Genomic DNA, 25,678 nt, shown 5'->3' with positions numbered 1-25,678 from the left:
TTTCAAACTGCTTTACTATATAAATAACCAAAGTTTCACATATTTTGCAGGAGATAGATCAGAAGAACTACATTACAAAGTAAAACTGGTGCCAAACTTATTTTCCTACAGTCCCCCTCGATCTGACCCCCACCTCTTACGGCTCCTTATACATCTCTCTTCCAAGCAGCCTCCGTTCTTTCGACTTCAAACCTTTTTATTTTGCTTAAAGTCTATTAGGGGGCGTTCTATATTCCAGATCAGCCACTAGGGGTAAATTGTACTGCAAATTGTATAAAATTGCATCGAGAAGAGAGACTTTGGGGCATTCCTCCCTCCTGCCTTTCCTCAGGGGTTGAAAAAGAGCTACGATAAAGATGCTATCTGGGTGCAGGGGATGAAGGGAGCAGGGGTTGATGTCAGAGTACGGGGATTGCTTCTCAGCGGAAGGGAAGCAAAAGTTCGAATTGTTGAACTGCTGAATATTCAAAATGCGAGTCTTGTAGAACAGAGGTGGAACTTGCAGGCACAAGAAAGTGGTTCAGTCATGAAAGTTGGACCATTCTTCAAAAACGACCAAGTTAAAATTCAACTTAATAAAACAAATGTACTCTTAATATGACGAATCATAAAATAAGGGAATATTCTATGACATGATGACAAAAAGAGAAGGTGCACTGCATGTGACACTAGAAACCGAGATGCTGTAAGCAGATTTAATAATCTACCAGAAACCAACGATCCATTTGGTGTAAAACCAATTGCGGTATCATTATACCAAATCCTGGTAAAATTAAAGTATTAATAATATTTGGATAGGTTTGGAAGTAAATCCCGAAAAGACAAAGTATATAATTATGTCTCGTGACGAGAATATTGTACGAAATGGTAATATAAAAATTGGAAATTTATCCTTTGAAGAAGTGGAAAAATTCAGATACCTTAGGAAAATATTTGTGGCTAAGAGGGATGAAATTACAGGAGAATGGAGAAAGTTACACAGCACAGAACTGCACGCATTGTATTTTTCGCCTGGCATAATTAGGAACATTAAATCCAGACGTTTGAGATGGGCAGGGCATGTAGCACGTATGGGAGAATCCAGATGTGCTTATAGAGTGTTGGTTGAGAGGCCGGAGGGAAAAAGACCTTTGGGGAGGCTGAGACGTAAATGGGAAGATGATATTAAAATGTATTTGAGGGAGGTGGGATATGATAATAGAGACTGGATTAATCTTGCTCAGAATAGGGACCAATGGCGGGCTTATGTGAGGGCGGCAATGAACCTCCAGGTTCCTTAAAAGCCAGTAAGTAAGTACAATATTTGGATAAAGGGAGACAAGTCATGAAAATGAGTTTCGAGGTTAATGAAAATTAAACATCGGACTCTTATTGCAAATAAGTTCCTGCACAAATAAAACACATCAAATGCTAGTATTTTTTTTTTTTTTTTTTTTTTTTTTTTTTTTTTTTTTTTTTTTTTTTAGAATTTAACTTATATATTTCCATGGGAAACAAAACTCCATTTGTATAACAAATAACTTAACTTTTTTGCCCGAACACCATCGATATAATACTCTCACTTCTCTTCTGGGTGTCCAAAGAATCAAAATAAATGTTGATCTGCTGTTGGAAATATATGTTGCTGTTGGAAATATATGTCATGTTTGATCGTCAAGTGGTGTAAGTAAAAATAACATACCTTTAAGAAAGTCAAGGTTTTTTCTCTTATATTCTTTTTAATTTCAGTAGGGCCTACGCCATTGTTGATGAAATAAATGTGTTGGTATAAAGTATGACTGACTTTCCAGTTGTAGCAGCCGTATCTGACTTACATCACTAAGCACAAAACGTGAAGTGAAAAATAATTTTCTGCTCGAACTTCTAATGCGCTCTTTTGGTAGATTTGTGTACTGTGGACTTACTTCATTTGTCAAATTAATACTTTTTCATATAGAGAATACGATTTCGATCATGTCGGACTTCTTGCACTACTTGACGACCAAGTAACCCATATCTAGTTCCCAGAATTATTGATTTATTTAATGTATTAACTGCTTGTAGCTTTCCTATTTTTAATTTTATGAATAAATCCTGTTCCGTACAAATATTATGCGGTATGAAAAATGGAATATTTTGAAGATGTTTTCAAAAACTAGTTTTCCACTTATAAAGGATATACCAAGGAGTCTGTTCCTTTAATGGCAGCATTTACTTATTTTTCCATTTTGGATTCTTGGGGTATCGAAAAGTACAAACTCATATTCTTTTAAATTTTTTAAGATATTATTTTGTAAGATTTGCCTCAAATTTATGATCTAAATGTACGTGTCAGAGGTCTGTATCGGACGTTTTCGCTCGAGCGCCAAGTAGTTCATAGCATAATCCGATAGGTAGCGCACATGCATGATAGGTAAAATTGTCGCGAGCGATAAATCCTCGAACAGTATAAGCCGAGCATTAGACATTAGTTCTTGTTACAGTGATGAACTGTGTAGTAACATCATAGATGTTTATCATTTCAAAACTTTGCAGTGTTTAACTAACCTCTCCATTGCACAACTGCAAAACTTGCTTTAAAAAGTAATATAAATGTTCTTGGTAAATGTTCCATCCCCCCCCCCACACAGGAGTGATTTTGTTTTTGCCATATCTGATAGAGGTTATTAGATGTAAATGTAATTATTATAAACGGAGAACACAATCACGATAAGTTTTGCAGCATGATTATTCGTTTTATTATATTTTCTGTGACTTTATCTCTGTACTAATATTGTTATTAATTTACTGCTATATAATAATATTTTGTAAAACCTTTCTACATTGTCGCAGTAAGTTATATAGGCGGAACACTAAGTATGGACCTGTCATATTATATATGTGGTAAATCAAATATTGAATAATTATTAATTAAGAATAATAACTGTATATCGAGGTTTTTCATATTATTTTATTTATAACTTCGTGTTACTGTTTTGGTACCGTTCCATTAGACGTTTGTCATAAACGCAGAAATAAAGCCTTATTTTTACCGTGTGAGCAAAACATGTGTGTATCTTACCTGTCGCCTTCAATACAAGATAAGACATGTCGGTGATATGACCTTGTACTGTGCTTCTATTTATTACGAGCGTATCACGACCGATCTTATCTCGCTCGAGCGTGTGACATTCCACCGAGTTCAAGCGAGCGATTTAACTCCAATTGCAGCACTCTGGTACGTGTACATAACAAATGTTTTTGCATATCCATTTATGACTAAGGGGAAAAGGGGTTCATAGTCAAGTCATAGTCAAGGACAAAATGAATACCTTAATTCATAACTAAGTAATTTTAGACAAGCATCGCATAACTTAATTCATGACCCCGTTATTCTCCATATAGATATATTTTATTGATATACTGAAACATTTATCTTTTTTCCCCTCTTCGCTGTTATTTATACTCGCTTTAACATCTCTGGTCATATCGCGAGTTGATCGTTTGGTTGAAATCCGAAGCCTGTGTACTATTGTTGAGACTGGTTCTATTGTTGTGAACTAGATGGCGACTGTAGCCTATATATATTACTGATTTGTTATGAATATGATTTCGGTGATGAATGAGGCCGGTAATATTCAGGGATGTTATGGCCCGAATTTCCTGACATTTGCCTTACGGTTGAGGAAAGGCCCTGAAAAACCTCAACCATAAAATTCAACCCGACCGGGAATCGAACCCGGGCCTTCTGCGTAAGTGACCGGCATGCCGACCCCTACATCACAGAGATGTTTTTTTTTGTACACACATCAGGATTATAAATTTAAGGCATTTAAAAAAATAGTTTATAAATGGTAAAAAATGTTTCTTTACGTTTTGAGATCTGAAGAAACAAAAAAGAAAAATAAGTAAATGGGCATCATTTAAAAGAACAGACTCCTTGGTAGTCTTCACCCTTTAGGTCGTAAATGAAGAAGTAGTTTTTGGAAACATGTTCAGAATATTTCTTATTTTATTCCTTTATAAATTTTGTACACTTTCTTCATAAAAATAGGGAAGCTACGAGGAGTGTGCCATACATTTTACTCACATCGTGTAACACTTGACAGATTGTCATTTATTTTATAGCTTTTCAATACAATTGCGTCTTTTTCTTTCAGTAATCACAGAGAACACACTTAAAATTAATGTTCTCGGTTCATTACGTCACTAATGTAACACGACATACACATTAGCAGGCTAAGTATGCAAACTGTGTAAGTGCTCCGTCTAACGATCTTCATCTCTAATTATTCCAAGTGCTGCAACTACTTTACACTTTGGACAAACTGGTATCATGTTCTTATCTGCTGAAAACTCGGCAAAAGTTACTTTTGTTTGCACGATAACGATTCATTGTTTTTAAAGAAATCGACTTTCTTATTTTTCACCTATGTTAATACGATAAATGGGAAGATTCCCTTTCAAATGAAGTACTGAATGGGCGATGAAGTGACGGGGCATTATTCAGAATAGATGAGGTTTGCGCTTTTTATATTGTTTATGAGTAAGCTTAGTATTCGTACTACCAAAAGACTCGAGTTGCGGGTACATAGCCTATATAGTAGGTGGAACCCAAGTGGTGCAGTAGAGAAAGAGACAGACAAACATGTTCTTACTGCTTGTTCGTAGAGTACATCCAACCTGAAATAAAAGTAGAGCAACTACTGACTTTATAATCTAACGGCGCAACAGCCCGAAGTTGACCAGGGCCTACGTGCGTGACAAATATTTTTTCTTCATAAAGTGTGGGTACAAAGTGCTAACGGAGTTGGGGCTCACTTGGAATATGTCCCTTCGTGTACTTTTCTAGAAATTCTCTAAAGTGTTTATTGTTCAATTTACTTAGTGGTATATTGGCATTGACCATCATGGCACATAGATCCCTGCAAAACGCGGATTTCTTATCGTACTCTCTCTGAGTTTGATGGTACTGCTTCTTTTGAGTTACGTTCAACCATATTTCTATGCCTTTTGTATTTCAGTGTCTTTCAATGCACTGTTGTCTTGTAACTTTTATATCTACTTTGCACAACTTACATGTAATGTAAATTATTATTGGCTCCGAACTCCTGAATTAAGTCCTCCAGCCTTTCATACTTCGAACTTTTTGTCTTCGGCATTTTACTTCGTCACAAATACAAATGTTACGTTAAGTAAATAATACGACTTTTACACTTCACTGGTTTAAAGCACTCACTATGACCGTGTTGCGGCTTCAACACAAACTACAGTGAGCGTGAGTAAGATGCGGTTCTATGTTGTATCAGACGGGACGTATCCCTGGGCTGTGACGTCAGGTACAGTTTGAGAATAGGCAACTGTATTCCAGCTTAGACGTAGCTGAAATACTAAGCTTACTTATGAGTAATGATGAAGATATGAGTCACAACGTTCATTATCAGCAGTGGGCTTTAAAATGTTTTCTTTCTTGCTTTTTTGTATACAGGATAGAAGTGATATAACTATGTACATCGAAGGGGGCAATAGAATACATTAAGATAAATAAAAACCTATTATGGATTCTGTAATTAGATGTTGCTCATTAGGTTGAAGTCTACGTAGATTGGCAACAGTGCATCACCCGCTCACTGACGAATACATGGGCTATTTCATATGAAATCGATCAGTAAAAAAACCTCGCATTTTTTAAATACTCTAATTTTTCCCTATTTATACAAGGTGCTGAGGACAGTGCATTTTCAAAAATATACTATCGAAAGTCAAACGGTTTTCGTACTATTGAGCGACAAATTTAGCGTATTTTAGAAAAACAAGCCTCTTTCAGCGTTCAGAACTCTGGAACCATTTACTGCAGAACATTGAACTGGAGCTCATTTTGAAGCTGACATTTGGTAGGTTATGATAAGAAGTAATCCTTATTTTTATTGTATACAGAGAGACAGGTAATCTGATTTTACTTACTTTAAGGCTTTTTGCCCATTTGTAAAAATGTGAAAAAAAAAAAAATTGAGAAAAAAAAACTTGCATTATTAAGAGGGATTCGGCATTGTTTGCTTAGTGGCTCGGCAATAAGTTTCAAGGTTATTAAATAAATTATTTTCACACGCCTGGACTTGAACGGCCCAGTACAGAAAGCACTGGTCGAGAGCTGAAGATAAGCGAGCGTTGGGCGTCATTTTACTCCTGTGTTTATGAAAACTTGTGATAAAGGTAGCCCAGCTATGCGCCACTAGACGAAACATCACGTGTTTATCTCCTGGCCTTCCTTGTCTGGGCTAATCCCGCCTCACAGTCAGCTGGTTACTTCACGCGCGTACTCTTTATTTTCTTTGTTTGATATTTTCAATATTTTCTTATCAACGGTGCACCAGTAAAAAATATGTGTTTATTTGTACTTTCAATGCGGAATCTAACCATATATTTTAAAATATTTTTTCGTGGGCAAAGGCGTCTTAATGAAGAAAAATCTACTCCATTTCCATAAAAAGTAAGAAAAACTGTTTATATGTCAATATAAACTTTAATTTCTGAGCATCAAAATAAACCATGATTTTGATCATTGGGTGAAAGGGTTTTGGAGCCACAACAGTTTAAAGTTGCTAATTTTATGAAAATACGATAAATTTAAATATTTTTAATTTAAACACTATGAAGTTCTGATGCCTCAAACTTTGCACAAAGCATTGTATCACAGTTGTCAACGGACAGAAAAAGTTTCATTGTATTTAAAAATTGCAAGGTCAATTTTCTCTATATTTCGGTCGATTTGAGATGGAATAGCCCACATACATGAACTCAGGTCGGAATAGTAGCATTCCATTCCTTAAGCCATTGCAGCAGATTTGCCAGGCTTCTGATGGCAGGAAATAATGATACGCATTAATTTTCTGATGTAAACTGTAAGAAAACCGTCCATTTTACTTAAAAACTGCAAAGGAATAAATTATTCCTTATCAGCTTCTCTAATATTAAGAGTAAAAATGATAATTTTACATGTAGTACTTATCGAGTAAAACAATGTTAACATTTAGGGGAAATTTATTTATTTATTTTTTAAATCCCTTTCATTTGGGTCTCATATGATATTATAATTTTTTGTTTTACTCCAGCCAAGGAATAAGCTGTTAAAATGTCCACAGTTTTATTACTTGTACTTTCTATATTGTAGTAGGGCCTACTATAATCTCTACAACTTTGAATTTCGGGAGTAATTTGATGATATTATTAGTAGGTTTGGAAAGGCTAAATAGAACAACTTTCTAGTTCCTAACATAATATGTAAATTTACAAATATATTGTAAATAAGTTATATTTTATTGTAACGGCATTACTTATGCATTATTCGTCTATTTATAAGCATTCTTAATATTCTACTATGGGTCTTACAGAAAAACATTACCACAACGTTAAAATAATCGAATCGAAAACATACATCACAATAATTAATCTCTTCGTTTTACTTCTGTAGCTAATAGGCTAAAACGTCACAAAGCATATTAGGTACGTTTACACCGTCAGATGTTAAAGGTGAATAAGGATTTGACCAATATGGCGCAGTGAAAACGGTCAGAAATAAACCGAGATTGGATATGAATTAATATTGCTGTTGCTGTTGTTGTTTAGTCAACTGTCCGAAGTGATACCAAGAAGACATTACTTATTAGGCAACTGGGCCAGGAGATAAGGAGTAAGGTGGCCAGTTCCTCTCTCCCTCCATTACATACATTGCAGACTAGCTACATATTACACTAGCCAGACTTCGGATGTATACAAACAATTGTTCTTCCTCCGACACATATCGTCAAATGAGATGTACAGCCAGAACCTCAATCACAGGATTTTAATATACAGAGTGTTTCCAAGCTAGTGTTACAAACTTTCAGGGATAATGGGTAAGGACACATGTATCAATTTGAGATAAGGAACCCTGGTCCGAAAATGACCGAGTCGAAAGTTACAAGCAAAAATATTTGTGTGGAAATGAAATAATTGTATTCCTCTGTACACCTTATTTATGTGTATTTATCTGTACATCTTACACATACTGTATTCATCTGACGTTGTTGACGTTGTCTAATTGCAATATTCCATTCAGTGCGCTGTCTGAGGGGTGGGGACAGGAAACTACACTAAAGCAATGCAGATAGCGTAATGTGTAACGGACATGGTCGGTCCTGATTTGCACGTCTGTAGACAGCAGTGTATGTGTACAAGTTGCAGTGTCCAGTCGATCAGTCCTAGCGAAATGGAGTACACGAGAGCGGAATATGAAGACCTGATTTTCGAATACGGATGAGCTAATGGGAACAATATACAAACTCTCAGATTCTATCGGGGCAAGTACCCACGTAGCAGACATCTGTCCCATACCATCTTTCCACGACTCTTCCAAAGGTTAAGGGAAGGAGGACACGTGGTGCAAAATTACTGATCTGAAGTGGCAACACTATTTCCCAAACATAATTATCCCTTCTCAAAGTTCAATTTATTCAGATAAAGTTCATACCAATATACTGTAGTTTTGTTAATTCGGCCACAGAAGACGATGATATTATGTTAGTCATACAGAAAATGAAATTCATGACCGTAAAAATTGCTGCTTGAAAGCAACATCATATAAGTAGCAAAATTTGTTTTGTTAGGCCTATATTGAATTATTTCAACGTTACAATTGCTTGTTTTTTAAAATGTGTGTATGATAACGTTATGCAATTTGTGTTCTTTTGTTTTGTGTGTTTATGGAAAATATAATTTCAATTAATGTTCCTCCATAAATGTAACTAAAACCTTGTGCATCCCTCGTGTTTATCGTAAGGCTCGTTCTCCCTCCCACATGTTACCTGCACTTTGTTTACGTTTTCACTGTGCCTGAACGAGACGCTCTACTGCAACAAAATTCAATTTTTTTTTTTAACAATTCATAATACAGGAATGACGATATTACATAGCAGAATGTCATTTTAGTATTTTAAAAATGTTCTATATTGAAGTATGCACTGAAAAGAGAAGTAAAAATAAATATGCGTTACCATCTCGTTCGATTACAGACTATGCTGGATGCTTCTGTAAGAAATAATTCCGAAGTATAATATGTATCTACCATTATTTCTTCATCTTCTGCACTTCACTGATTAGGCGAATCGCTGTTCCGAATTCATAGTAAATCAGCTCTTCTCGAACTTTTTCAACGATGTGCCACTGTTTTAATTTAGGCCATTAGCTGTACCATTAACCAAATATATTATGGGAAAACGTCAAAACTCCATGTTTTTTCTAGGGCCATAATAGGCGTTTCTATGATCCAATACTAATAATTATTGATTGCTTTATTTAGGTGTGCTTAATTAAGAAACTGTTACTCTTCGAATCATTCAATGGAGTGATCCATAAAATATTAAGAAAACAGCGATATATTTTTATATCTTACTAGGTCTATAATTTTTATTTTTATTTTATACTCAAGTACCACCTAGTAGTGGCTCACGTTACAATCGGCGGTACACGTACCATAGGTTGAGAACCGCTGCAGTAAATCATTCTATTGTATCTCTTCCTTATGCCGTATGAAGTATATCTCCGTTTTTCGACGTTCTATAGTGATATGCTTATTTAGACTATCTTGTTTGTTCCACTTTGTCTTCGTGTTGTTTTCAGTTAGTGCAATGCTATTTGTTTAGACAACTGTCCGAAGACAGGTATGATTCTCACAAGCGATAACAACAAGACACCACTTATGATGCAAATAGGCCAGAAGATAATGGGGTAGGGTGACCAGTTCCTTTCTCCCTCCGTTGTATACATTGCACTATTGAACTTTATTGTTTATTGAAAGTATTTGTAAATAATTTCTAATATCTTATACACTGGTCAAAAAAAGTTAAGCACATTTCCAGTTTACCCAATAATACCTGATATTTATGTTTCTTTTGGTTTTATGTGGCACGTGTTATGTTTACCAATTCAAACTCTTTCATTTGTTTTAGTCTGCATCACTAGGTAACGTCCAAATCACGGCTAGTAAAGAAAAGCCTGTAATTCGAGCAAAGTTCAGTCAGTGTCATTTTGCTTCATAGTGCTTCATAGTGCAGTAAACAAAGTCTGTAATTCGAGCAAAGTTCAATCAGTGTCGTTTTGCTTCATAGTGCTTCATAGTGCAGTACAATGGCTCGGAACACCCTTACAATGGCAGACCGCATCAAAATCATCACTTTGATGGAACAAAACATGAGACAAGTTGATGTTGCTAACATCCTTCATGTGAATCAGAGTATTGTCTCCAGACTGTGGAGAAAGTTCCAGGAAACCCAGTCAATAGCAGATCGACCTCGCGAAGGCCGTCCACGCAAAACAACACCAGGTCAGGACCGATATGTAAGGTTATCTGCACGTAGGAACCCTATAGCCTCAGCTACAACTCTGCGCCATGACCTGCGCGAAGCCACTGGTGTTGTTGTAAGTAGCCAAACTGTGCGCAATAGACTTCATGACATAGGGTTGTATGCTCGAAGACCACTCAAGACTCCAGCACTCCGTCCACATCACAGGGGTGCTCGTGCAAGATGGGCTAGAGCACATGAGAATTGGACACGAGGCCAATGGACCAGAACTTTATTCTCAGACGAAGTGAGAATGGGCCTACACCCTGACAACAACTCTATTCGCGTATGGAGACGAACAGGGGAACGAAATCATCCCTCAATGACCGTGGAACGTCACCAATAGTTTGGTAGTTCAATCTTGTTTTGGGCAGGTGTCATGTTTGGCCGCCGCACACCACTGGTTTCAATAGAGGGAAACATGACTGCTGCCGTGTATGAGAACAACATCCTCCAACCCATAGTAAGTGGTTTTGCAGAGACTGTAGGAGAAGGGTTCACTCTACAGGACGATAATGCTCGGCCTCATCGTGCTCATAGTGTGCAGCGGTATCTTGTAGAACATGGGATCCGAAGAATGGATTGGCTAGCATGCTCACCGGATATGAACTGCATAGAGCATGCATGGAGCTTTCTCAGGAGAGCCATTTCCAATCGCCCACATCACCCATTAACGATTCAAGAATTCAGGAATGCTGCCTTGGAAGAATGGGACAATTTTCCTCAGGAGAGCTTAGATGCATTGGTACTGAGCATGCCCCGTCGCATACAAGAGTGCCTCAGGGTTCGTGGAGGACCAACACGTTATTAAACAGGGTACTGAAAGCACCATCTCCTTTTCTTTGATGATGTACGAATTTCAACTTCCCTTATCTTTTCTGTTGTTTCCAAACAATGCAACTTTTTCATTTCATATTGAGTCCATTGTTAACAAATAGTGTATTTCTACTTTTAAGTTTATTCTGTGGAACCAAGAAACCCAATTATAATTTATCTATTTTATTTTAATTAATAAAAACAGTTATATGCCTAATTATGCTTAACTTTTTTTGACCAGTGTGTTATATAGTTCTGTACACCATTCGGTATTTTTTAGGAAATTCATTACTGTACTTTTTATTCTATTTTTACTTGTCCTATTGGACATATTTCACTACTATACAACAGAAGTACAGTCATTGCTTTACAAAATTTTATTCTTGTTTCTTTTCTTATTTCTCATGAATAGTATCGTATATCATATGATACTTTGACAGATTTGCTTGGATATTGCTTTCTTTTCCATATTCTGCAGTTAATTCGCAAGGCACAGAATTAAATTTAAAACTTATCCTAAAGGTTTATACTATGTGCCATTACTTAAGCAGAAGAAAATGTAACTTCCTCGGGTATGCTCTTCTATGCATACCACAATGCGGAGTTGGCCTATTATTATTATTATTATTATTATTATTATTACTATTATCATTATTAGAAATAATAGTAGCATTAGTAGCAGTAGTAGTAGTAGTATATCATTATCTAGTTCTCCATATTGATAAACTGCTCCGCGACCAGTGTCAATACTTAAGCCTAACAATAATAAGAGGCTTAATATGATCAAGTTGAATAGATTTAATTAATTGGAACAGAAGCTGAGAAGAAGAGCCACAATGACAGGCTCAAATATATGTATTTTTCTAGTGAGGGACGATACGGATTATGTACATAAAATGAAAACTGCATAGGTAATGACCGTCAAGTGCAACTGGTTTAAAAATAAATTAAAAAGGATAGATCAAGCAAATCTCGAAAATAAATCAGAATTGGTGGTAGTAGTGGTAATGGTGGTGGTAACAGTAGTGGTGGTGATGGTGGTGGTGGTGGTGGTAGGAGTGGCAGTAGTAGTGGTAGTTTATTTAACGAAGCTTCAAATTGCAGAGGTGTTTAGCGTCTAAATTGAACGTAGGGGAGAAAAATTGCTTGAGAAAATTTTCCTCAATTCCTCTATCATCAGGGACAAAGTTATTTTATGTGCTGTGCGTCACAGCAAATCCAGAGAGAAATTTCTCCGGAACTTTAGTTGGGCATATTTTGACACAGTTCAAGCGCAGATTCGAAAATTGTTGAGCGCAATGTATCCATGTTTTGGTGATAGAGTACATCAGCACAACCTCAGGACCCCAAGGCAACCAAGTTGATTTAGTTATGGTTACGCTGAAAGAAAAGTCAGTGTGTGTTGTAGTATACACGGAAAGAGTCTATTGTGACTGTTCAGAAAAACATTAGACGAATATTTGGAAAATAAAATACAGTGTAGTCATAAGTACATGTGTAATTGCTATCAAAAATCGCAGCATCTTAAAGGACATTCGTCGGGTAGACCAAGAATATCGCAAGAAAACACTGAACACATTCAAACAATCCGAAACGTTCTGTTCGGCACGTTATTCGTCGATTGAACATTCCAAAAAGCGTGGTGTATGAAGCTGTACGTGAAAGGTTGAAATTACATGCGTACACACTGCAGCTGGTACAACACACCCAGCCTTGCGATACTTAAACCACAAAGTAAACTTTCATGTTAGAACAATTCTGTAAGGACGAATATTACCGTCTTCTCCGACGAGTCCACTTTATAGGCCTACATACGAGACATTCCATGTGAAATCGGACAGGAAAAAACCTTACAACTGTAATTTCTCGAAAAAAAAAAAAATGTAGGAGTAGGAGATACTTTATTGTGTGAAGCCTATTCTCCTTGAAGTCTATTAGTTTTCTTGTTTTAATTCGTTAAATTTATCGTATTTCCGTAAAAATTACCAGTTTCGAAGGGCATAAACGTCAAATTACTTACGATAGACATTGCAACAAAAGATCATATTATAGCTTAGGGTACGATTTTAATAACTATTTATGCACCATATTTTATATTAACGTTTTACTGGGATATAAGTAGATATATCGATATTTGATAGGCTTTCCCGCGGAAAACAATAAAAATAAAAATATCAACTGATTCCTCTCACTTTGAAGAAATTGTGTCAATGATCATTTCGGTGATACATGAAGAAGTGCTCCTGTAAAGAATTACTTCGTTAAATTATATTAGCTGCACCCAAGTCCCGAGTCGGATGATGGTACGTACTTCAATGGGAAGCGTGTGCACTGCGACTCGGAACTTGGGCGTAGCTAATATAATTTAACCAAATTACTTCTTTACAGGAGCACTTCTCTATGTATTACCGAAATTAAAATTGATGCAGTTTCTTCAGAGAAAGGGGATTCAGTTGATATTTTTATTTTTACTGCTTTCCGCTGGAAATAAATCAAGTATCGGTAGCCTGTATTTACTTATGTCCCTGTTAAAAATTAAGTTAATACAAGATATGGTGCATACAGTGTCATATTTATGAAAATCGTACTGTCAGCTATAATATAAACTTTTGTTCAAATGTCTATCATAATTATGTCGTTTCACTTCAATTTCCTTCGAGACTTGCGATTTTTACGGAAATACTAGGCTACACATTTAACGTACATCAAACCAAGAAAACTTATGGACTTAAAAGAGCACGGACTTCACACAGTAAAGTATCTCCTACTTCTCTATATACAGTGTGTATCATATATCATATCATATCATATCATATCATATCATATCATATCATATCATATCATATCATATCATATCATATCATATCATATCATATATCATATCATATCATATCATATCATATCATATCATATCATATCATATATCATATCATATCATATATCATATCATATCATATCATACCATACCAGACTATATATTATATTATATTATATTATATTATATTATATTATATTTTTTCTAGTAATTATGCAGTTGTAAACTTTTTCTTGTCCGATTTCACATAGATTGTCCCACACATGGTGTTGTAAACCGCCACATTTGTCGGATTTGGAGCAGTGAAAACACTCATATCTTTATAGAGTATGTTGGCGAATACCCCAAGGTTAAAATGTGGTACAAATCGTGAAAAATCGAAATGTTAGACATTTCTTCTTTCACGAGAACACCATCACTAGTGCATTCCAACTAGACATGGTGGAAAAATTTCGTGTTCCCACAGATACAGGACGATGATGGTCCGATTTTCCAGCTAGATCGTGCACCACCCACCATTTTGGGAACATTGTTCGCCCTGCTCTGGATGAACGATTTCCAGACCGTTGTTTCGGTAGGAGAGAATCGATTAACTGACCCTCCACGCAGTCTTAATATCCATAGAATTCTTCTTTAGAAATTCCATAAAACAACATGTACTCCGAAAGGATAGAGACTTTCTGATTTACTGCGACGTATTATGGATACTGTCGCTGCAGTGTCATTCCGCTGCAGTGGAATTCCGTTTTGATGTCTGTAGTGCCGTGAACTATACTCACATTGAAATGCATTAAAGTTCCCAAAAACTTGGAGAGAATCCTTACTGGATTTTGTAGGAAAAATAAGAAGTGTTTATGCCAAAGCTTAGAATAAATACATATCATTAAAACACGGGTTACCTCTAATTGAGGTCCTGGGTGATATGCGCATATAGCATATTATCAGGCAGTACAGCTCACTTTATATGCGCCAGAGGAAGCAAAATTGTTTGTATTCGGTACCTCAGAAGTCTGAGAATAATGTTAAAATAGAGGGAGGTGGGATACGAAGCTAGAGTCTGGATCAATATTACTAAGGATAGAGACAGATGGCGGGCTTATGTGAGGGCAGAAATTAACCACCGGGTTTCTTGAAGGTCATTTGTAAGTAAGTAAATTAGTGATGGATGAAGTAAATACCAATTTGGAAAACAAAAAGTAGGATTTGAAGAAGGCAGAAAGAATATGAAACGATAGAAATTTTTAAGAAAATCAATAAGAAAAGGAGAACATAAATAATGTGAAAAAGAAAGGATTAAGTAAAGAAGGAAAGTAGGTAGGAAGTAATTGAAAGAAAATTAAAAGTAACAGAAAAATCCAAATGAAGAAAGGAGGATTTTGCATAAACACCAGTTTAATCTCAAAGTTTGTAATGATAAATAATTTATGAAAGGTGCCTACTGTATCAGTATGCAGTAACAAGATCGACGCTAAGAATTTCAGTTCCCCGCTTGGCCAATGCAGTTATGTCAGCATTTTCCGACCAGTGAGGTTTGACACCCTCATCACTGAAAAGCAAGTTGTATTCAAAATGAGGCCTCCACTGCTTCTTTCTTTCCCTCCGAGTTGAGTGAGACGTCCTTTGGGAGACGAGACGACGACTTGAGACGAAATACGACGTGATCAAGGCAGACGGCGCGGAGGATGAGCACACGGAAGCGCGTTGTCAAGGAAACTTCGTTAAGATGGAAAGTGAACAAAATAGCATTACATTGCGCGCACGGCACAGCAGTATCAATATTCATACGAAGCGATGCTCCAGTTTAAACGTTTCCTATCTTTGAGTATCACTGGTTTCACTTACGTGCTGTAAGGGTGCGGCTACGTCGAACCGGCGTGCCGTTCTGCTTGCATAATCGTCAGATTCTTATTTCGATATCCAGAGCTCATCAAACTCTTCCATGTATTTCATTCTTCTCTATTTTTTTCGCCCTCTTATTTACAAAACTATAATGTAGTACTCTATGTGTCTTTTTTCCCTTTAGACCTATATAATATATTACACAAGGTGTAAATTATTGTTCAATGACGTATCACACATAAATCTTTAAAACAAAGTAACAGGATTTTTCTTTATTATTTTGCTTTATTTCCTTTTACAGAAAACTGAGTTGCGTAAATATGACAAAGTTTCAACCTCCACTCACGATCGAAAGTTGCGGGTTTCGAGGTTAGCTTGTAGCTACAACAAGCCAATGTTACTTTGCTATGAAAATTGTGTAGTGTGTGTATGATGGCTCCTACAGTAAACCGATTTTGGGAAGGAACCGTTATGGTACTTTCCCATGCAATTTTTCCATCTCACAAATTCAAACAGTGCAAGCAAAATGAAGGATCCATGGAAAGAACATGCTAAGTCACTTTTCTTACATTTTACAAGGGAGCATTTTTTTACATCTCAGTTAGTTTCATTCATAACGCAGGCTTTTTGCCATTCTGATTTTCTAGAAAGATGGGTTCACTTTATGAGCTAGCAGATGGGACCATAAAAGAAATACTGAAAGTGACTTAGCTTGTTCTTTTCGTAGACCCTTTAAATGGCTACATCATTGGATCGACTCCTATTTAGAACATAAATAAACTATACACAAATCAGTTCATCCACCCAAAAGCCTAGAAAGCGACCATGCACTGTAGTCACTTCACTTTGGCGCAGAAGTTACGTAGAATGACCCTGTAGGAACCCCCCCCCAAACCACACACACACACACACACACAATGGGTGAAGCCCACACGGCTAAATCTATCCTAGAGAACTGTGAACCGCACCCTGTGTAACAAGTTTAAAGGCCGATGATGTTAAATAATGAAGCCCATCGTCAAGGCCTCATCGTATACTTCTAGACCTACACTGTGATTTTTGCAACAAATGAAAGCAAATCTGGTATCAAGGCAATTCCATTTCGGGATATGCCTATGAAGTCACCAGATACCAGTCTCATGGATTATCTGCGGGTTTAGTCACCTGAAAAGAGCACTTTCAACACGTCATGTCCCACTCTCCAAGGCTTGTGGAAAGCTTGTAAAGAGGAATGGATGAAGATTGCTCTTCCCTTTCTCCGTAGCAGCCTCTTCCAATGAAAGTTCCTGTGCAGAGCTATTGTTCTGAGATGGTCACACTGAGCTGACAGATGGTGGCACTATGGATTTTCTTAAAATATGTTCTGAGACGGTTCCACGTATGTAGTTAGATATTATTTGTTTGATTATTGTTATATATATATATATATATATATATATATATATATATATATATATAGATGTAGTTTTGTAGGCATCGCATATTTATCTTGATATAATATTCTACAGTATTGATGTTATATATTATAGATCGGGCTTGTAAAATGATGGTTACAGAACGCTAGAGCTTTATAACTGGTGAGGTTTAACTTGTCTCAGTAGCAATAAAACCAAGTCCCTTCAAATGAGGGTGGAGATTATAAGAGGGTTGTAAATTCTCAGTATTCCTTTCAAAACCTTGTTATTGTGCAGGCTACCGAAAGTCAGTTTCTTGAAAGATAAGCTCAGTGACGGAACTACACAGTATAAGAGAGATATTTTGTTACTGAGTATTTTATTTTGTGCTACAGAATGTATCAACTTGTGATTTTTACATCCCTTTTAATTTATTTGTGTTATTTGTGCTTTTGATTTTGGTGCTCCTAGCTGGTGAAGGCAAATAAGGGAAACCGTTACAGTCAGACGCTAGGGAAATCGTATGTTTGGTGCATAAGTTCTTTGAAGAAGAATTAGACGCACTGAAAAACGGAAGAGAAACAATATCAGTATCAAATGTATTAGGTAGAACGGCGGTTGCGACTGGTGTATCTAGGCGAACAGTTTCTCGTATTTTAAATCAAAAACAACAGGCGGAAGAAAGTGGAAACGTTTTGTCAACACCAGGAAAGAAGAGACCCAACAGAACACCAAATAAAACTGTTATAGATTCGTTTACCGGTTCTGCTATTCACAGTACAATTTACAATTTGTATTAATCAAAGTTTTTGCCAAGTTTAGATAATATGAGGGAGGCTCTAAAAGGGCGAAATTGTTTGATGGTAGCAAATGGACTCTTCGACAGATATTGAAGAAAATGAAATTTCGCTACGTCAAAAATAGTTAAGGACGGAAAATGCTAATGCAAAGGAGTGATGTTGTAGTAAAGAGATTTCATTTTTTGAGGGAAATAAGAGAATATCGATCTTCTAACCGCCCCATTATCTATTTGGACGAGACCTGGATCAACGTAAATCACACTAAAGATAAAATATGGATGTGTGAAAATTCTAAGGGCGACCTAGAATCACCACTACGAGTCCCCATAGGCAAAGGCCAACGATTTATCGTGCTTCATGCTGGATCGCAGACTGGATTTGTACCTAATGGTTTATTGTGTTTCAAATCCAAATCTACACGAGACTACCATGAAGAAATGGACGGGAATGTTTTTAAGAACTGGTTTATTAATACTCTCCTCCCTACTATACCACAGAATACAGTGATAGTAATGGACAATGCATCTTACCATTCAGTTGAACTAAATAAAGCTCCCGTTTCTTCCACACAAAAAAATGCAAGCATGGTTACGCTATCACAATATTCCGTACGATCGTTGTTATACTAAACCAGTTTTATATGATATTGTTAAAAGATCAAAAGACAGATTCAGAACATACGAAATCGACACAGTTGCTGTTCAACATGGACACACCGTACTGCGTTTGCCACCATATCATTGTGACTTTAATCCAATAGAATTGATATGGACGCAAATAAAAAGTGACGTAGCAAAACACAACACTGATTTCAAAATTAGCAAAACTAAGGAACTGTTTGAAGCCGCGTTGGAAAAAATAACACCTGAAAATTGGAATAGGCCTAGTGCGTGTTAACATGTTCGGTATATTGAAGATTTTTATAGGAGCAAAGATGGTATCGTGGATGAGCTCTTGGACAGTTTTGTAATAAATTTAGAAGAATCGGATACAGGTACAGATACAGATGAGTGTGAGGAGACTGACGACATCTCTATTTTCATGGAAGCAGGCCCTTCCGCCACTGGATGTATGGACGGCATCGCTCCATTGCCCCAATCACCATAACAATACAGACGAGGTAAGACATATCTCCTTTCTCTCTCTTTTCACAGTGAGACAAGATACATCACATCTAGTATAGCAGCTAGGCAAGGATAGAAGAATACATAACGGGGTGAGAGTGCGAAGCTCTATTGTGACAGTCAGACTTCTGACGCCGATGTTGTGATGCGTGAATTATTGTATTGTGAGTAGATGAACTCAGTTGAACCTGTGTACGCGTCAGTAAGGTAGTAGCGACGAGGCTTTGTCTTACAAGGGGGAGTTTTGGTGTTTCTGAGAACTATTAAAATGACATTAGTAAATGTTGGGAATTCACTTCAACGTGCATTTTCAAGGAGCGCGTCTATGATGACGTCGGTGTCATCATAGCCAATTAGAATTCATAGACAGGTCATGTGATTTAGATGTAGAGGGGTGATTATAGGATAGTTAGTTGTTGTGAGGAGAGAGTAGAGAGACTCATTATATTCTAGTTACCTTGGAGAGACTCATCGGATAGAACTCGCGCGGCGAAGACGTATTCTGAGAGAAGAGTCCGCGAAACATTCTGGTGAAAATACTTTGTCGAGATATTCGACGAGGCGAGGAGATATTTCAGGTGATAGTTTTTATCGGCGGATACGGTGATAGAGTATACACGAAGGAGTCAGTTAGATATATGTGCATTGTGATATATACTAGAGTTTCAGTCTACGTAAATACATAAATTGTAGACTTAGAATATAGGCCTATTCAGAGAATTTAAGCAACGTCATACAGATCGTGTTGAACTTGTAGGTTCCACAATAGCCGCCGCCATCGATATACGCTCTTGATTGTTAGTGAATTACTGACTATTCTTTTATCGTTATCAAAACTATTATCGAAATCGATTATCATCAAGTTCAATAAGTCGACGGATCATCAACAGTATTATAAATCGTTGAGTAGTATAAACACTTTAACTCGTCGACTACCTTCTATGCAGTGACATTACACTATACACTTGGACACGCGTTCTACTAGAGCTAATTTACAAGCGAAGAATAATAAACATTCTAATTGAGATTGATTACTACAAACTGAAAGTGTATTCGGATACATCATTCCATTCACCAAGCTACATCTCCCAAACCCCGTGTCCCAACCGTTTCCAGCTAACCTGGGAAACTCAACTCTACCAAAGTAAATTCGAGGGGGCTGGCGCCCAAATTAATTAACATATTTACCGATTGACAACAAAGTGCCACCTCGAATTACTTGTCCGGATTCATCGGAGCTGGCAGCCGGAGCAAAGGGGAGGCAGAGAACATCGAAGGCAGGATTGCTACCGCTACGGATCCCGATCCGGGGCGACTTACGCAACGGCAGCAACCGGGAGAGCGGCGACAGCCTCAGTTCAAATCCAAATTTGGTTAATATACGCGACTCAGCCTTCTATATTTAATGGAAAATCGAGTTTGTTTCTAAATGTAAATGTAACATCACAATAAATTTAGTAGCTCTTGCCAACGCATGGTAATAAACTTCAACCATTGCAGTGAGGGAATTATGCAGTTAATGCCAAGATCATACCTGTTTCAAGAGTTGGCCTGCCCTTGTATGAAACGGAATTTCGGGAGAGAGGCACTGTTACCCAGCATTGCGACCATTCAAGTTCCATTATACTAAAACCTCAAGCTAAGCCCATTCCGTAACCCACACCGTTGATTACACTAAGGCCCGTTACACACTTGAAGACATCTCGCTAGCAAGAAATGTGTTGCGAGAAAATTCAAAGATTAATAACATGGATTCAAATGGACGTCCACACACTGGAAGAGTTTCTCGCTGAAATCGGTAGCTCAGCGAATTTTCTTGATACATTTATCAAAGATGTTTGACATGTATACTCTTTATGACGATTGAATGTAGAAAAAGATGAAGAAGTAATATCACAGGTGGCGATGAATTATATTCTTTTTTTACTTTTTATTGAAAATGAACAAAGATGGCCATAATTTCAGTCAGAAACTTATCGAACTTGTACCATGTCACCCATAGGCCTATTTATATGATACATGCGATGAAAACTATAAAAAGACTAAACTTAAAGAAGAAATCCGGAGTCAAATATAAGATGATCTGAAAATTAATAGGGCTATATTTTATTTTGACGAGATTAGCATTAATTATAACATTTGAAATAATTTATCTACATATCTTAACACTTTACATAATTTTAATCAGAACATAGCAAAGAATCTTCTATTATATCATGAATGGCAAGAAACTGAGGTCTAGTCAACCTGAAATAACGCCTAAACGTATCATCACCCAAATCGAAATCAGTGACCGAAACTTGCCCTTACCTTCGTGAGATACAATGTGATTTCCAGATATTTCTGGCTTTAATTTTAAGCCTACTTTTTCTTTTCATTAACAAAATATGTTCATATAACTCCATTTCCTCATCATCTGAAGATTCAGATTCAACATAGTGGCGTTCGTACATAATTTGTAAAGTACGACAGTATACTCGTACTTAAACGTTATATATTTAAGTACGACAATATACGTAAATGCATAACCTATAATATTTCCCCCAACGAGTGATTACTATAATCATAAAAATGCTCTCTGCATGAAGGCAGTGTATATATGATCATAGCAAGGTGTGATCTCTGATAGCGAGAACTCGCTAAGTGTGTTGAGGAAGGCTCTTCGCCTCTTTCTTGCAATACATTTCTCGCTAGCGAGATCTCTTCAAGTGTGTGACGGGCCTAAGGTTCGCTGCGTACCCAGGTTTCGAGCAGGCAACTCTACTAGACGGCGCGCGGCGTTCGGGGAATGCTATGGAATAACGGCGAAATGGAGAAATGTTGACGGAACGATGTAGATGCCTAATATGGGAAACGGGAGAACACCGAGAGAAACCTCAACTGCGACCTTTTCCTCCATAATGATGAATCCCAAGCTTGACTGGGACTCGAATCCATGTCGTCTGAGTGACATGCTGAAGGTCAGACCACTCAGTTTGGTAAGTAAGCACCACGACTGATAAAACATATTTCGTTTTTATGTGTTCTTGTAACGTCTTTTATATTTGTTCATTAAATGTTACAAACTTTATTGTAAATCATTCATGTACCGGTAGTTAATCGTACCTGTCGAACGAATTAAACACAAAATAGTCACCGCTGGCGCTGTGGCCGCATGTTGTGGGAAACTTATGTAAACAAACATTGTCTGCTACAGTTCTTTTCTTATATTTCTGCCTTTGTGCAACGTCACAATTTGCGATGAGAAGGAAAAGAGATAGCAAAAGAAAAAATATGTCTAAACTCTAACCTTACATTCAAATGGTGACCAGAGCATTGCATTGAAATGAAGGCAATCGAGTGTCTTTTGTTTTGCTTTTTAGGAGTTTCACGCCCATACCCAAGATAAACTACTTGAAATTCAATGGTCACTCATAGGCAGAGACAAAATGAAACATCTGTACACGCAGCCGCGTCTGTAACTCAAATGCTAGCCCTCTGGTCTTTCATCTAGGTGAGTTTCATCCCCGGCCAGGTTGTGATAGAATTTGTAGTAGACAAAGATATTGGAGAGGGTTTCTCACGGGTTAGCCTCGTTTCCATACAACCCTCTTCCCTTCATTTCATCTATAATCTGCAATTATTAATAATAGGCTGGGAAGAACTTTCAGGGTAATACGGGTTTCCGATGCCATTATAGAAGAGCGTGACGCTCCAGGTCCTGGGGTTTATCAGACTACTCGTTTGAGGATGGAATTTGGCTCTATTTGGACTGAGGCAAAATGGCATCGCATTCACGAATGCCAACCTGGCCATCTGTTGAACTTTGACAATCTTCTCATTTGTAAGGCGCACAGTGGGGCCAAGCCAAAGGAAGCCTGCTGCACGCAGAACGCGGCGCGATACTTAGGGATTGCGGTCAAGCACACGTCTACATTTCGATAGCTGAATTTCCAGACACCCATTAGAGACTATTTAAAAGGTTTATTAATAATTGAAGTATTAAACTACTGTACTCTTAAACCATAAACGTGAGAGAAACATTATGTAAGATATATTTTGTTGGAACTGAGAATTATAATGTAAACCCGTTTATAAAATTTGTATCACTCAAAGTTGGGTTTCTGGCGTCTTGTCAGCCCACTTGAAGTGTGTGGATATAAAGCGAAAAATTGAGACGGTGTCGGATGTGGTTCCTGGGTATCTCAGAACGTTGGTTCGCTAAACCAAACGTTTCAGAATCGATACCCGGCCCCGGAACAATTTTTCCCTTGAAATTATTGAAGTCTGTTACCAATATGTTGCAGTGAGAATAAAATGGTGGTGACAAAATCAAGTTATGCAACTTACAATTCGTAAGGTGAACCGGGGTAAATGTAAATTTGCAGCAAGTGTAACCCATACCATTAACGCAAAAAGGAGAGTTTGTAAATTGGCGGCAACTATCGATTGTTCATGCTATTAGAAGCTACTTCACATATTATATTCTTGAATGAAACATTATCACGCCCAAAATGTAAAATTCTTATTTTAAGTATATTTTAATTCTTTCATTTTGTCTTAAGGAAAAGTTCTTAGGAACATAAAGAATGCTTTTTATTTAATTTGTCGTTTTGTCATTTAAATGTTTTCAGTATATTAAATGCCCCAAATATAAAATTCTTATTCCATGTGTCTTTTGATTCTTTCAATTTGTCATAATTAAAAGTTCTTAGGAACATAAAAAAATACTCTTATTTAGTTTGTGTGTCATTTTGTCGTTTAAATATTTGCAGTGTATTAAATGTCCAAAATATAAAATTCTCATTCTATACAGAATGTAATGTTCTTTCATTATCCACTTTTCCCAAGACATATTTTGATCTTTGCTGCAGAACTAGCCCTAGCGCTGGGGCCAAGTGTAACCTATCAGTCGACAAATATGTTTTGCGTTCGCAAATCTCAACTTAACCTAATTTTTCTTTCTGTTCACCATAGGTAAGAATATTGATGGTCACCTGTTCAAATTTTAATTCCAGTGCAGCAAGTTATTAAATGTCAAAGTTGAACTATTAAATCTGTGGGTTCCGCTTACCCCTGTTTACCTCATCACCTACTTGATACTTAGAAGACCTTAATTATTTCCCTATAGTTAAGCTTCATATTGTTACCTTTTACTATTTGTATAGGCCTAATTTATTGTTCTTGTAACTTAAAATAATGTAGGGAATCATTCAGAAAAATCATAAAATAGGACTATTTTGTCTTATGATTTAATTATCCTCTTTGCTTAACTTACTACTGAAGAAGGGTAATTTCCTGCGTTTAAAGCGATATTATTACTATTATGGATTATTTCAATTAAGTATATTAGACATACGGTCATGCACGTCATAAGTAAAAGCCAGAAGATACTGGAAATGCTAAGATACGAGGAGCGGTCTCTTCTCAAAGTTGATGTTGATAAGTTGAAATTTCATAGGTCTTCGTGGATTCCAGAAGTAGGAAAACTGAAGCAAGCAATATCTAAGCCAACACTTCTAAATAAACAAAAATATATTCAGTTTATGATAAGAATGGATTCCAAAAGTGGACAAGGACTATTACTCGTCTGTATTTAAACTTAACCGAAATTTCATAGGTCTTCGTGGATTCCAGAAGTAGGAAAACTGAAGCAAGCAATATCTAAACAAAGATATATTCAGTTTATGATAAGAATGGATTCCAAAAGTGGACAAGGACTATTACTCGTCTGTATTTAAACTTAACCGAGAACAATTGTAAAGAGGTGCCGTCGTTTCTTATTTTGTGCCACTGTGAAATTTTACTTATGAAAAGTGGAATTGTTAAATTAGTGCTGTTATTTCATGTTACCATTTATCCTTGGTTTCAATTTATTTGCACATGCAACCAAAAACGTAGTAATGGTCGTACTGCATCCGCATTTTACCGATTTTTACTCTGGCATACACAGACTAGGGCGACCATGATCTTCAGAACTTGTGGTCATACTGATTTATAGTCGACACTGCGGAAAAACATAGGCCTATCGGCGAAATCCGGAACTACAATGACATCTTTCTTCATTCACAAGTATCCTCAGTCGTAGTTAATATATGTTGAAGTGAGTAAAGATAATACGTAGTGAAGCTTGACAAATATGTTGTGAAGCTATTCCGTTGTGTGACTCACTCAGAGAGATAAGCTGGCATAACCATACCTATATCCAATGTAACGAAACGTGCTGCTGCATTTTTCGGTATAAATCTGTGGTCGGGACGAGAAAGGTCTTAAGTAAAAATTTTATACTTTTCAGGAGAGCAGTAGAAAGATTTAAATTGGTGTCAATTATAGAGTTCTTTTAATTAAGGTGTTTCCTGGATATTATTTGTTTATATTTCTTCTAAAATAGGTAATGTTGCTCATTTAACAATTTTCTTGATTATTTCCAAAATAGCCGTACTTGAACCCTTTTAACCCAAACTGTGAAGAAGAGACTATTTAAACATAAGACCTTTTTCATGTCAAAATAAATGGGAAATGTAAATTATTAGGAATGCAAAATAGTTCTTAAACAATATAGGACTGTTTACCT

The sequence above is a fragment of the Periplaneta americana genome, chromosome 2, assembly GCF_040183065.1.
Source record: "Periplaneta americana isolate PAMFEO1 chromosome 2, P.americana_PAMFEO1_priV1, whole genome shotgun sequence".
In the NCBI taxonomy this organism is placed as follows: Eukaryota; Metazoa; Arthropoda; class Insecta; order Blattodea; family Blattidae; genus Periplaneta; species Periplaneta americana.
This window is presented reverse-complemented; position numbering follows the sequence as displayed.